We start from the raw sequence: 15,571 nt of genomic DNA on the forward strand, positions 1-15,571 counted from the left end.
AAGCCAAATCCCACAACCTTTTTGAGAAGTTATGAAGTTGTCACCATCCTCATGCTTGCACATTAAACAAAGTATTTTTGTTTGAAGCTAAGTCAAGATTTTGGGCATGAAGTTTTCTACCATATCATGAACCATTGCATTTAATGAATAGGTAGGCTAAGACCATTACATGAACCATGCAAATTAATGAAAACAAACATAGTGTCAAAGATAATCCTTCACAAAATTCTAAAATATAAAACTCACCTTTGAATTTTCAAATATAATCAACTAGAAATGATTTTTTCTCACATACTTCTTTCATTTTTAAAGATTTATGTGAAAAAAAATCAAAAACCTTAAAAGAAGGTAAAACAAAAAAAATCTAAAATCACATGCAAAGAAAAAGGAAGATTTCAAAATTATTTTAGAAATATCCACAATTTCATTGAGATAACTAATAGGTGATAGTGTGAAACAATAAATATATATTTTAAGAAGAAAAACATCTAATGAAATTTTGAAATCACATGAAAACGGGGGAAAGATTCTAAAATTATATTAGAAATATCCACCTCTTTATTGAGATAATTAAAAATATGGACGATATTAAAGTAAAAATATATCAAGATGGAAATAATATAGTGGAAAATATAAGATTTAATTTCACAAATAAACTATCCAATAAATTATAATATTAAATATAATTTAATTTAATACAATAAGAAATAATTTAATTAAAAGATAATAATTTAATAATTATTAAGATGTTCTAAACTATGCATTATTTTATCTAAATAAAAATATCATTTGAATTAGAATTATTATTTATATAATAAGTGTAGCAAATTTATTATATTTTCTCAAAGATAATTATAAATTTAATGTATAGTTGTGGAAGGAGAAAAATATATTATTTTAATTATTAGATAATAATTACTTTAATTTTACAATTAACATTTATGTTGATATATGGAATAAGATGATTAGGAAAACTTTAATAAATATAAGATTATTTTGTCTATTCTAAAGAAAATTAATTTTAATTTTAAATAAATTTTTTATATTTTTCAAAAACTTAGTAATAATTAATAGATATAATTTATTTTAATGATTATTTTAACACAATTCCTTGCAATAGTATATAGTCTATTGAGAAATACTAATAAAATATAATTCTATATGAATATGTCAAACTCTTGATATTATCAAAAGTGGTGACCCAGAGTAGTGGAAGATATAATTGTCAAATTAATCACCTTTGGCACTAAGAATACACTTGAATGAGTCTTTTAGAATTTGAACAATCCTTTAATAGTTTAAAAAATAAGAATATAATTTGTTTCAAAAATGTGAGAAATATAACTAAAATATATACATATGTAAGTAATGAATCAACAAGTGAAAACTTTAAAATTTAAAGGAAAATAAGTATGATGGTTTTATAAGTAATTATTAATTGCTACATATTAAGTAGACTTGAACCCAAGGTGAGAGGGTTACAATTTATCATTTTCTCATAGGCTCTTGCCTATATAATAAATATTTATTATTTTTATTACTAAAAAAATATGTTTAATGGTTTAGTATTTATTAAGTAGTAATTCTAACTATTTAATAAATACCAAAATATACTAAATATAATGAGAATAAACTAATTTTCTATTTTATAAAATTAGTTATTACATGATGTTAATGTTATTAATAAAAATTACATGTAGAGATTATAAAATATTTAGTTGATAATTATGCATTTGATATGTAAAGATAAATTTGTAGTTTTATTTTGAGTGCATGAAGAGTTTTTATTTTCTTCAAGAGTTTGTACATAGATTTTGAGGAATTTGAGTGCAGATTAGGGTTATTTTGATCTTATTTCTAGTTCAATATCAATTGAGAGCACATTCAAGGAATTAATTTATAATGATGCATTGACATGACAAAATTTCATTGATGAGTAGTAAAAATTATAAAAAAGTTTTTTAAAAATATATTAATATAATAAAAAATTGATCAACCATTCATTTAATCATTTGTTTGGGTCACAAATTATTAGTGTCCAATTGTTTAGTCATTTATTTGATCGTGTATTTAGTCACTTCTCTTTGTCTAACCTTGTGATTTTACTTAGTGACCAAAGTAGTCATTTATTTAGTCACTTACACTTATAAATTGTGAAATATTACTAGAATTTGATCACTTTTAGCCACATGACTAAAAATTTTAATCTTGTGACTAAAAGTTTTACTCACCTAGTCATTTATTTGCCAAAATTCTACTAGTGATTCTCAGACCAAAGACTTGCACCTTCAGAACCTATGGTCCAATGCGACCCGCATAGTGAGTTCTTTAGTTTTAAAATTCTTGCAGGCTTCCAGGAGTAAGCCTAAGTCTGGGGGCATGGATGTAGCGCATACCCCTAGTTCACATTTTATTATTATTTCCAAACTCTTTTAGGCCAGTTTTATGCTTGATGATTAGTAGCATTATTTTTAGATTATTAGATATTTTTCCACATTTAGTTGATTATCTGATGAGTTTACTTGGTACACTACACTTCATGTATGCATGATGATTATTATAGTGATACCAGTTATTTGATGATGTTAGTTAGATGGATTATCATGTGTTTTCTTATGGAAACTTGTCCCATACTACATGTGTATGGTGTGCATGCATATTTTCTTTATGTATGGTATTTCTAATGTGGTTAAGGAAGGGAGTCATAGTCACTTGCTAGTTGGGATCTACACGATGCACCACTTCCTGCCATTGCTTGTTTAGCTTAGTATATATGTGTTTGTACATGTGTGGATTTTATGAAAATTATAGGTACTGTGTATTGACTTCCCTGAATTGCTAGGATGAGCATACCCTATCGCATTATCACAATGGTAAGAGAGGGGAGATAAATTCTTAATTCCAAAATCCTAACCTTTAAACCCATTTGCCCTAGAAAGATAGGACAAGTGTCTAATTTGTTTACCTTCTAAATGCATTGTATGACATAAATTCATGATTGTAACCCTTTAGTTAGATCTTGTATGTGGTTTTCTATGATGGGTTTTAGTATTTTGTCTTATGGGTCTTTGGTGATTTTTCTATTACTTAAGTCAAATCAAATGATTAAATTAATGATTTGATTTAATGGATATAATGATATTTTTAAAATTTAATCATATTTAACTAATTGGCAAATAATTAAATTTTAAGATAAAATTATAAGTTTAATTTTAGAACGTGATAGTATTTATTTAATTTAATAATAATATATTTAGGAGTCCATTTTTAAATAAATGCTAAATATTGTTATTAATTAAGTTAATAAACATTTTATCAATTAATGCTTCAAAAATAAATTAAAAAGTGGAAAAGATATTAATTTATTAAAGACTTTTAAGATTGCATTAAGTGTGCATCAGATTAAAATTTAATAAATTAATTAAAAGAGAAGTCAAGGGAATTTAATAAAGATATTTTATATTTCAATAAATGTGCATGAAAACAAAAAGGAAAGATAATAAAGAGTTAAAGATTGGTAAGCAAGGAGTCCTCTTAGGTGATCGCACAGTTAGTGCCCTGAATGTAGGAGAGAACTCCTTATCAACAATTGAGGGTTCATTTTCAAGGGACATAAGTTTTGGGAAAAGACGACGAATTTTGGAAGAAGGAATTTTTGGAAGAGAGAAGGTTTTAAGAGGAGAAATTTCTGTCACAAATATTTTTGAGTGTTGCATTTTTAGCACTAGAATCCAGGTAGATTCTTGTTGTAACACCCCGCCAAGGGATCCAAAAGAATTAACCTAAAGTTTTACAAACTTTAGCCAGCATTTTTTTTTTTGAAACATGAGAGATAACATCGTAGCAATGAAGTGTAATCATCTAAAGAATACATAACAGGTTACATTCCTTAAGGATCCCAAGATGTTGAGTCACATTTAATATAACACTACTAAGTCTAACAACATCCACATCCACATGATGGAACAATTAAAAGTCAAAAGTTGATAATATACATAAGTAAAATGGAGATACATCATCCACATTGAATCCATAATACAAGTACAATCAAGTAAATGAAAACATCATATACATGATACATCCATCCAAAATAAAAGATATAACAACGATCATTAAAGATAACCATCCATCATAAAATACAACTAATCTAAGTGCGCGATTTCTCCCAACCGTCAATAGCATCATTAGACTATCGTGGGCCCTAGCCATCCCCCGCGCATAGCGATCCCAAGTCACTGAAGAGATCATCGGTACCGTAGTAATAGGGATGCCACTCCTAAACATACTACATCATATGCATGAAGAAATCTAACATGCACCAACACATGTATAAAGAAATCTAACATGCTACATCATATGCATAATGAAATCTAACATGCAAGAACAAAGCATAAGATGATCATAAAAAGTAGATAACATCATCCATCACATGCTAAACATCAATGTAAAGAAATATATCAGTAAATAACATCCATCATAAATGATCCATAAACAGGATTAAGGTAGATGCCAAACAAAGAATGCACTGGAAGAGATAATCTCAAGTCAAAAGTCCACGTATCAAAGTACCTCATCCAAGAGTCACCAATCATCACCAATGAGGGTGAATAATGACAATAAATACATCCAACAATAAGTACACCACTAAAGGTACATAAAATATACAGAGGAGACTCAGGCTACATTCTAGGGAGTGTCATCACCTAGCTGCTTGAGTTACCCTGGACTGGTCTCTCTTATACCTCGAACCCCCAAGCATTGAGTTACCCTGGACTGGTTCCTCTGAACCCCGAACCCTCAACGTTCACATGGCTTCTTGAGTTACCTTGGACTGGTCTCTCATAGACCCCGGACCCTCAAGCGTTAAGTTACCCTGAACTGGTTACTCTGAACCTCAAACCCTCAACATGGCACATGTGGAGCCAGAAAACCCTTTCATGAAGATGAGGATATCATCCCATTCCCATCCTTAGTCTATACAAGCACTCAAGGTATGGGTGGATCAAATATCTCTAACTTATCTTATTACTTAATACATAACTTGCAATAGGTTACCCTGGTATTGACCTCTTTGGGCCCTGAATCCCTACTGCAAGCCACTCCCAAAGAAATGTATCTAGACAATCTCTCATAAGAACATAAATCATAGTTGTGTCCCATACCACAATGTCCATTATAATCAAACTCAGTCCCTTAATAGGTAACCTGAAAATCAAACTCGGTTCCTTAATAGGCAACCTGATAACAAGCCGATACTTCCATCCAAATACACATTAATGCTCCAGAAAGTAAATCCCTTAAACATAAATTTGAATTTGAATCACAGGACGTATCACGACATCCATCCATATAAGTGCTATAAAAGAAATCTCACAACTCTCGGGCGTATACCCCAATTTGTCCAAGCTCGTGAAATCACCACCAAAGAATCATATATGAATGCTTCAGTCCTATATAAGTGACTGTAAGCATCAACAACATAATCGTAACAATAACAATAGTTCTCATTGAGCAAACTGATAAGTGCCAAACAATAAATCACAGTACCCATCGGTTCTGAGCAAGAAACCAGAAAGTATCTCAATATACTACTGATGTTTTTATTCGAGCTTGGGTCTTCTGTTTTGACATCACGAAGAGACTGAAGCGGCAGCTGTAAGGAGATTGACCCATTCTGAGTTACCACTTCATTGTGAGATGCAGACCAGTCCAATCTTAAATTGCCATATACGACTGGGCCATATTCTGCGTGTAGAAAATTGGTCAATGGAGTGTTTTTACAGAGGACTCAAGCAAGGATCATGTTGAAGGGAACATTTGGCCTGAGGCCTGGGCCTTCCATATGTTGCAAAATGTTATATGCGAGAGCAATTTAAAGAAAGCTGGATCTCTAAGTGCGAGTCATGGATATCGTCGGGTTGCACTACACAATCATAAAAGCATACATACATGATTGAATAAGATGCTACCTCTATCTTCACGTGGAGCATATCCAATGAGCGAGGCCAGGCAAGTCCTGGGTCACTTTACTAACGAAGGAAAAGCCCTTGGCTCTGTCAACTGCGACTACTCTGAGCTTTACATTGCAAAGCGAATTCACAAATCAAGTATATGGGGAAAAAGTCTCGTCCAGATCAAGTTGACAAGTGCATAGCCAACTCCTAAGCTACCGGCCAAATCCTCATATAAATAAAAAACGGTTCAAAAAGTAACTCTGGTATCCAAGTTTCAACAAAATCATTGCATTGTCTATAACCAGAGCCCTCCAATCGAAATAGTACAGCAGACTAATGTAAGGCGCCACACTAAATATAAACTAAGAAAGAGAACAAACTGTTCGGATTCGGGAATAACCTGAATCATTCAGAAAAATCTTTGATGTAATTCTTCCATTGTGCATACACAAAAAATGGCTTTCAATTGAAGGAAACACTTTCAGAAGGAATTTGTGCTGATATAATTTCCCTCAAATTGCCTACGAAGCTGCAATGTCTCGTGATATAGTTTCATGTCCATAGACGGAGAGTCCACTACTTTGGAGATTATTAATCATGTAACTGAGAGTCTTATAATCCAAAAGCATGTAAATAAGACAGTGGTGTGTTGCATCGTGAGATATGATAGATATTAATAAATGTTTAGAATCATTAATAACAGAAAAACTTTTAATAGCGTAAACTATTGGCTACGACCATACTATTATAAAACAAATTACAATTGGGCAATTTAAAATTCGTGCACAGGCTGTATTACACTGTGCTCATAATAAAGAGGTGGTGTAGTAGTCATAGCAGGCCATTGGCCTATTGATATGGTCATGCGGTCATTCAAAGGTCCCATCGCCCTTACCTTGTAACACGCAGGTACTCGGTGCTCGATACTCAACTGCGGACGCATGGAGATAGTTGGGGTATTTTCTTACATTATGTCACTCAAATATCAATGATACTGTTGTTTTAAAATAGATCTGAAGCGATTTATATCGCTGATGGCTCATAACAAGTCTGTGCGGCTAAACATGAATGCTACTGCCATCAAATCCTAGATAAGTTGTGATTAGCTAAAAACTAAAATACAATTTCCTCAGATTCCCTAAGTTCTTTCAGTCAAACGATTCAAAATCCTTTAAGATGCGCTCGATAAACTGATACATTCTTATGCAAGGATTCTAAATGACTCAATCAACAAAAATACGCATTTTTATATCAACATGAGCATTAACAGAAAGATTTGTGAGGGAAGGAAGTATGGGATTTCATACCCGAGTGGCTCCAAAGAGAAATCTAAGATCAATGTAATGAATGGGTTTGTACACCGATTGAGTGTGTTCTTTGAGCATTTTTGCATCCACTATCAAGACATCATGAATTCTGCCTTCATACCGATCCCTAGTTAATGCCACAGGATATGCAATCCTTGCAAATCAAGTCTTTCCTCCTCTCCTTTCCCCCCCCATCCATCGAACCCTGCACCTTCTTATTGTCCTCAAAGCTGTGTTAGAAGCATAAGATAAGCATCCATAACTCAGCACAGCCTTATGCCACCTTCTAGATACAGGGTAAGAATGATACGATTGTAGACACCCTGTGCTTAATCAGCATGCCAACTCCTGTGTAGAAGACAACTCGTGCATCAAGGAGGTGCACATACTCCCAGATGAATAAATATAAAAATAATACACAATAATGTATTTAATATTCACTTGACTATTAATTTATTAATTTTAAATCTCATGCACAAATCTTGTGATCATGAAATCTTTTTTTGATGAATTAATTTCTTTTCCACTTTAAAATTTATTTTCAAAATTTTATTCATAAAATATTGATTACTTAAATAATAGTATTATTTAGCATTTATTTAAAAATGAACTCTAAATAAATACTATTATTAAGTTAAATAAATATTAACTCTAACATTACAACTTTCATTCCATATTAAATTCTTTTATTTAATTAATTTCTCAATTAATTAAATACAATAATAAAATATCCTATCATTTTTCCATTTAATTAAATCATTAATTAAATAATTTAATTAGACTTAATTAAAGGAAAAGTAAACTATAAATTTATAAGGTACAATACAAACATCCATAATAGCAAAATGCAAACTAGGGTAGGCACTACATCCTCCCCCCCTAGAATAAGGCTTACTCCTGGAAGCCTGCAAGAATGCCAAACTAAGGTATTTGCTACATGGCCCCATTACAAAGAGACATGAATCAAACTTAGAAACATAAAACTCAAAATGCATCTTTTCCCACTGTACACTAAGAGTCTATAAGGCTCTTACTCCAAGCTAAGGTACACATTCAGGACAATTGATCGCTTTATGTCCACATTGTCCACAAGAGTGGCAATCTCCACTAAAGCCTCCCTGAGCCTTAGATGCATGCAACTGATGAACACTACTAACCCTAGCATCTTGACTAAGACTCTGAAGATCTCGATCCAACCTATTGTGCATACTATGCTCCCAGTTGCGATCGTTCCCTAACTGTGAACCACCACTCTTACCATGAAAGAATTTTCTTCCCAACTTCTCCAGATTACCATTAGAGATGTTAGGAGAATTTTTAAAACTTACAACTTCTTGTGACTAGTTACCCTTAGATGTTCCTAAATAAGATGACTGTCTAGTCTGAACACCTGGTAGGCCACCTTGACCCGAAGTCACACTCATATCAACCAAAGTAGCTCGCAATATTGTGTCCTTAAGGGTTTTAGGTTGGAACACCCTAACACCCTCAATGATGTTAGCATTTAGCCCTCTAATAAAATGTTGGACCATTAATGGTTAACTATCACTGATTTCTACATAAGACATAAGCTCAAAGAACTTACATTCATACTCTACCATAGTCATGGTACCCTGTCTCAAGTCATGAAACTCATCTACCCTTTGTTGTCGCCACTGCTCCGATGGAAATATCTCATAAAAATGTTCGAGGAATAATTCCCATGTGACATTCTACATATTAACCCCAAGTTTCTTCTCCTCTATTTTCCACCAAACTACTGCAAAGTGTTCTAAGTGGGTGATGACATATCTTGCTTTGATGTTGGAGTCAAAGTCTTGTAGGGATAAACATCTATCTAGTGCAATCAACCAATTCTCAGCATCATAACAAGTACCTTCTCCATTGAAAGGTTTAACCTTGACCCGCAACAGGTCCTTCATCTGGATGGATTGGCTAGAATGCCTACAGCTCTCTAGGTACCTCCCTCTAGGACTCATGGACCTTTCTCTATCTCCATGATGATCTCGATCCTACAAGGGTAGGCATGCTAGGATCTCCTTGACCAAGTCTCTAGTGGCTGATTCTTTTGTCTTAGCATGTTGCTCAACACTATCATCCCCTCTCGCCTCTTCCTGAATAGGGTCCTCTAAATGGACTATGGAAGGGATACGGTGACTAGCTTTTTGATGACTCCTACCATGTCCAGAGCTACGACCCCTAGCAATGGATCTAGCACCAGAAGTCATCTCTCCTACAAAACCCAACACAAGAATGACATTTGAGAATCCATCACATTCATAAAGTCATAACTAATTGCCATAAAGCAATAATCTAGAAAATGTTATAATTTTTCTAGTTCCATGCTTAGAAAAGTTTGGTTTCAAGTTTGATGTCATTATAAGTTTGTCATATAAATCAGTTGCAAGTTTACTAATTACTCAGTGATGGTGCACATTATGCCCAGAGCTCCCAATGTTGAAACTTGGCTCTGATACCAGATGTAACGCCCCGCCAAGGGATCCAAAAGAATTAACCTAAAGTTTTATGAACTTTACCCAATATTTTTTTTTTGAAACATGAGAGATAACATCGTACATCTCAAACACATAGTAGCAGAAGCAATGAAGTGTAATCATCTAAAGAATACATAATGGGTTACATTCCTTAAGGATCCCAAGACGTTGAGTCACATTTAATATAACACTACTAAGTCTAACAACGTCCACATCCACATGATGGAACAATTAAGAGTCAAAAGTTGATAACATACATAAGTAAAATGGAGATACATCATCCACATTGAATCCATAGTACAAGTACAATCAAGTAAATGAAAGCATCATATACATGATACATCCATCCAACATAAAAGATATAACAATGATCATTAAAGATAACCATCCATCATAAAATACAACTAATCTAAGTGCACGGTTCCTCCCAACCATCAATAGCATCACTAGACCATCGTGGGCCCTAGCCATCCCTCGTGCATAGTGATCCCAAGTCATCGAAGAGATCATCGGTACCGTAGTAATAAGGATACCACTCCTAAACATAGTACATCATATGCATGAAGAAATCTAACATGCTACAACATATGTATAAAGAAATATAACATGCTACATCATATGCATAATGAAATCTAACATGCAAGAACAAAGCATAAGATGATCATACAAAGTAGATAACATCATCCATCACATGCTAAACATCAATGTAAAGAAATATATCAGTAAACAACATCCATCATAAATGATCCATAAACAGGATAAAGGTAGATGCCAAACAAAGAATGCACTGGAAGAGATAATCTCAAGTCAAAAGTCCACGTATCAAAGTACCTCATCCAAGAGTCACCAATCATCACCAATGAGGGTGAATAACCACAATAAATACATCCAACAATAAGTACACCACTAAAGGTACATAAAATATACAGAGGGGACTTAGGCTACATTATAGGGAGTGTCATCACCTAGCTGCTTGAGTTACCCTGGTCTGGTCTCTCTTAGACCTCGAACCCCCAAGGGTTGAGTTACCCTAGACTGGTTCCTCTGAAACCCGGACCTTCAATGTTCACATGGTTGCTTGAGTTACCCTGGACTGGTCTCTCATAGACCCCGGACCCTCAAGCGTTGAGTTACCCTGAACTGGTTACTCTGAACCTCAGACCCTCAACATGGCACATGTGGAGCCAGAAAACCCTTTCATGAAGATGAGGATATCATCCCATTCCCATCCTTAGTCTATACAAGCACTCAAGGTATGGGTGGATCAAATATCTCTAACTTATCTTATCACTTAATACATAACTTGCAATAGGTTACCTTGGTACTGACCTCTTTGGGCCCCGGACCCCTGCTGCAAGCCACTCCCAAAGACATGTATCTAGACAATCTCTCATAAGAACATAAATCATAGTTGTGTCCCATACCACAATGTCCATTATAATCAAACTCGGTCCCTTAATAGGTAACTTGAAAATCAAACTCGGTTCCTTAATAGGCAACCTGATAACAAGCTGATACTTCCATCCAAATACACATTAATGCTCCACAAAGTAAATCCCTTAAACATAAATTTCAATTTGAATCACGGGACATATCACGACATCCATCCATATAAGTGCTATAAAAGAAATCTCACAACTCTCGGGTGTATACCCCAATTTGTCCAAGCTCGTGAAATCACTAGCAAAGAATCATATGTCAACGCTTCAGTCCTATATAAGTGACTGGAAGCATCAACAACATAATCGTAACAATAACAATAGTTCTCATTGAGAAAACTAATAAGTGCCAAACAATAAATCACAGTACCCATCGGTTCTCAGCAAGAAACCAGAAAGTATCCCAATATACTACTGATCAAAGTCTCCAAAAAGATCAAGTCAAACATATCATATCATGACATCATCATGAATAAATCATTCAAAATACAGATGGTACATAGAAAATATGATAATCTCCCAGTTGGTTCAAATTCACACCAGTTCTCTATGAGAAATCTGGAAAGCATTTCTAACTAATACTGATCAAAATCTCACAATGATCAAGTCAAACATGACATCATCAAGATCAAATAGCAGAGCAGCCTCCTGGTTGGGTTAAGGTTTAAAATCATATCGTTGAGATAATGTGAGGTTTCATTTCCATTTCCAACGTAGGTTTCCCAGTAGACAAGACTCATCAACTGCCCCAATAACTTAGTTGTAAAGTCCAATTACGCATTGTCTAAACATATTCTGCGGGTGATTTAATTATTATCAAAATATTGCTTGTTGACTTTCAAAGAAATAATCAATCAAGATTACAATGGTTTAATTAGTCTTAAACTTATATTAAACCACTTTCGTTACTAATTAAGCTTGATTAAATCCCATTAATTAATTAATAATATACATTCAAATTGTGATCAATGACCCCAATAATTTTAATAATAATTTAATTAAAACTTAATTAAGTATTAATAAGATTTAAGCCACTCAATTGGACTATTAATAATATCTGTTATAATCTAAGTTGTTACTAAACAACTATTCAAATAGCATGTTCTCTAGCATTTCTTCAATATTTAATATATATTAAATATCATTATTTAGTATATATTAAATGTGGTTTAAACAACATATAATAGAGTTCACAACATCATAAAAACTAATTTACAACTTTAAAATTTTATTATAAAATTACTTTAAACATATTAAACAAACTTCTATTAAACATAAATGATACCTTTAATAACCTGCCATCGGTTAAACCCAAATCAAACGCACAGTCAGATGTTTTTATTCGAGCTTGGGTCTTCTGTTTTGACATCGCGAAGAGACTGAAGCGGCAGCTATAAGGAGATTGACCCATTCTGAGTTACCACTTCATTGTGAGATGCAAACCAGTCCAATCTTAAATTGCCATTTACCACTGGGCCATATTCTGCGTGTAGAAAATTGGTCAATGGAGTGTTTTTACACAGGACTCAAGCAAAGATCATGTTGAAGGGAACATTTGGCCTGAGGCCTGGGCCTTCCATATGTTGCAAAATGTTATATGCGAGAGCAGTTTAAAGAAAGCTGGATCTCTAAGTGCGAGTCATGGATATCGTCGGGTTGCACTACACAATCATAAAAGCATACATACATGATTGAATAAGATGCTACCTCTATCTTCACGTGGAGCATATCCAACGAGCGAGGCTAGGCAAGTCCTGGGTCACTTTACTAACGAAGGAACAGCCCTTGGCTCTGTCAACTGCGACTACATTGCAAAGCGAATTCACAAATCAAGTATATGGTGAAAAAGTCTCATCCAGATCAAGTTGACAAGTGCATAGCCAACTCCTAAGCTACCGGCCAATTCCTCATATAAATAAAAAATGGTTCAAAAAGTAACTCTGGCATCCAAGTTCCAACAAAATCATTGCATTGTCTATAACCAAAGCCCTCCAATCGAAATAGTACAGCAGACCAATGTAAGGCGCCACACTAAATATAAACTAAGAAAGAGAACAAACTGTTCGGATTCAAGAATAACCCGAATCATTCAGAAAAATCTTTGATGTAATTCTTCCATTGTGCATACACAAAAATGGCTTTCAATTGAAGGAAACACTTTCAGAAGGAATTTGTTCTAATATATATGTCTCGTGATATAGTTTCATGTCCATAGACGGAGAGTCCACTACTTTGGAGATTATTAATCATGTAACTGAGAGTCTTATAATCCAAAAGCATGTAAATAAGACAGTGGTGTGTTGCATTGTGAGATATGATAGATATTAATAAATGTTTAGAATCATTACTAACAAAAAAATTTTAATAGCATAAACTATGGGCTACGACCATACTATTATAAAACAAATTACAATTGGGCAATTTAAAATTCGTGCACGGGCTATATTACATTGTGCTCATAATAAAGAGGTGGTGTAGCAGTCATAGCATGCTGCTGGCCTATTGATATGGTCATGCGGTCATTCAAAGGTCCCATCGCCCTTACCTTGTAACACGCAAGTACTCGGCGCTCGATACTCAACTGCGGACGCATGGAGATAGTTGGGGTATTTTCTTACATTATGTCAGTCAGATATCAATGATACTATTGTTTTAAAATAGATCTAAAGCGATTTATATTGCTGATGGCTCATAACAAGTCTGTGCGGCTGAACATGAATGCTACCACCATCAAATCCTAGATAGGTTGTGATTAGCTAAAAACTAAAATACAATTTCCTCAGATTCCCTAAGTTCTTTCAGTCAAACGATTCAAAATCCTTTAAGATGCGCCCGATAAACTGATACATTCTTATGCAAGGATTCTAAATGACTCAATCAACAAAAATACGCATTTTTATATCAGCAGGAGCATTAACAGAAAGATTTGTGAGGGAAGGAAGTATGGGATTTCATACCTGAGTGGCTCCCAAGAGAAATCTGAGATCAATGTAATGAATGGGTCTGTACATCGATTGAGTGTGTTCTTTGAGCATTTTTGCATCCACTATCAAGACATCATGAATTCTGCCTTCATACCGATCCCTATTTAATGCCACAGGATATGCAATCCTTGCAAATCAAGTCTTTCCTCCTCTCCTTTTCCCCCCCATCCATCGAACCCTACACCTTCTTATTGTCCTCAAAGCTGTGTTACAAGCATAGGATAAGCATCGACAACTCAGCACAACCTTATCCCACCTTCTAGATATAGGATAAGAATGATACGATTGTAGACACCCTGTGCTTAATAAACATGCCAACTCCTGTGCAGAAGACAACTTGTGCATCAAGGAGGTGCACATACTCCCAGATGAATAAATATAAAAATAATACACAATAATGTATTTAATATTCACCTGACTATTAATTTATTAATTTTAAATCTCATGCACAAATCATGTGATCATGAAATCTTTTTTTGATGAATTAATTTCTTTTCCACTTTAAAATTTATTTTCAAAATTGAATTCATAAAATATTTATTACTTAAATAATAGTATTATTTAGCATTTATTTAAAAATGAACTGTAAATAAATACTATTATTAAGTTAAATAAATATTAACTCTAATATTACAACTTTCATTCCATATTAAATTCTTTTATTTAATTAATTTCTCAATTAATTAAATACAATAATAAAATATCATGTCAATTTTCCATTTAATTAAATCATTAATTAAATAATTTAATTAGACTTAATTAAAGGAAAAGTAAACTAGGAATTTATAAGGTACAATACGAACATCCATAATAGCAAAATGCAAACTAGGGTAGGCACTACACTTGTGATTGAATTGCACTGTTAATTATGCTATTTATTTTCCTATCTTCTTTGTGACTATGAATTGATTGTCTATATTTTACTGTGACAAATCTTCCAATCTTGTAATTTGAAAATTATGTTATGCATGTTGATTTTCTTTGTATACGGGAAGATTAAAATATCATTACAATCCTCCTTTAGTAGATTTAAAAGTGAAAATTAAGTAGGGAATGGTTTTGTATTGAAATCAAAAATTGAAATAGAAATTTTGGCTAGCTGACCATATTTTTCCTATAGGGTATTGCTCGAATTGTTTATAAAAAAAATTATTATAAAAACTTTATTATAAGGGGGATTGGTTTTTAAGAATAAATTTTATTAAAATAAAAGTTTTTAAAAAGTTAATAAAAAAATATTTATGTTCTGAGGCCAGCTTGGGAATGTCAACTACCATTAATGGTCTGCATGACAGACCCACAACTGCCAAGTTAGACCTACTACCATGGATAGCAAGGTTGCCACGATAGCAGGGCTGTCGCAACAACATGATAGCTTGTGAGTTTATTTCA

The sequence above is a fragment of the Cupressus sempervirens genome, chromosome 10, assembly GCF_028749045.1.
Source record: "Cupressus sempervirens isolate cs-2001-9-10 chromosome 10, ASM2874904v1, whole genome shotgun sequence".
Taxonomy (NCBI): domain Eukaryota; kingdom Viridiplantae; phylum Streptophyta; class Pinopsida; order Cupressales; family Cupressaceae; genus Cupressus; species Cupressus sempervirens.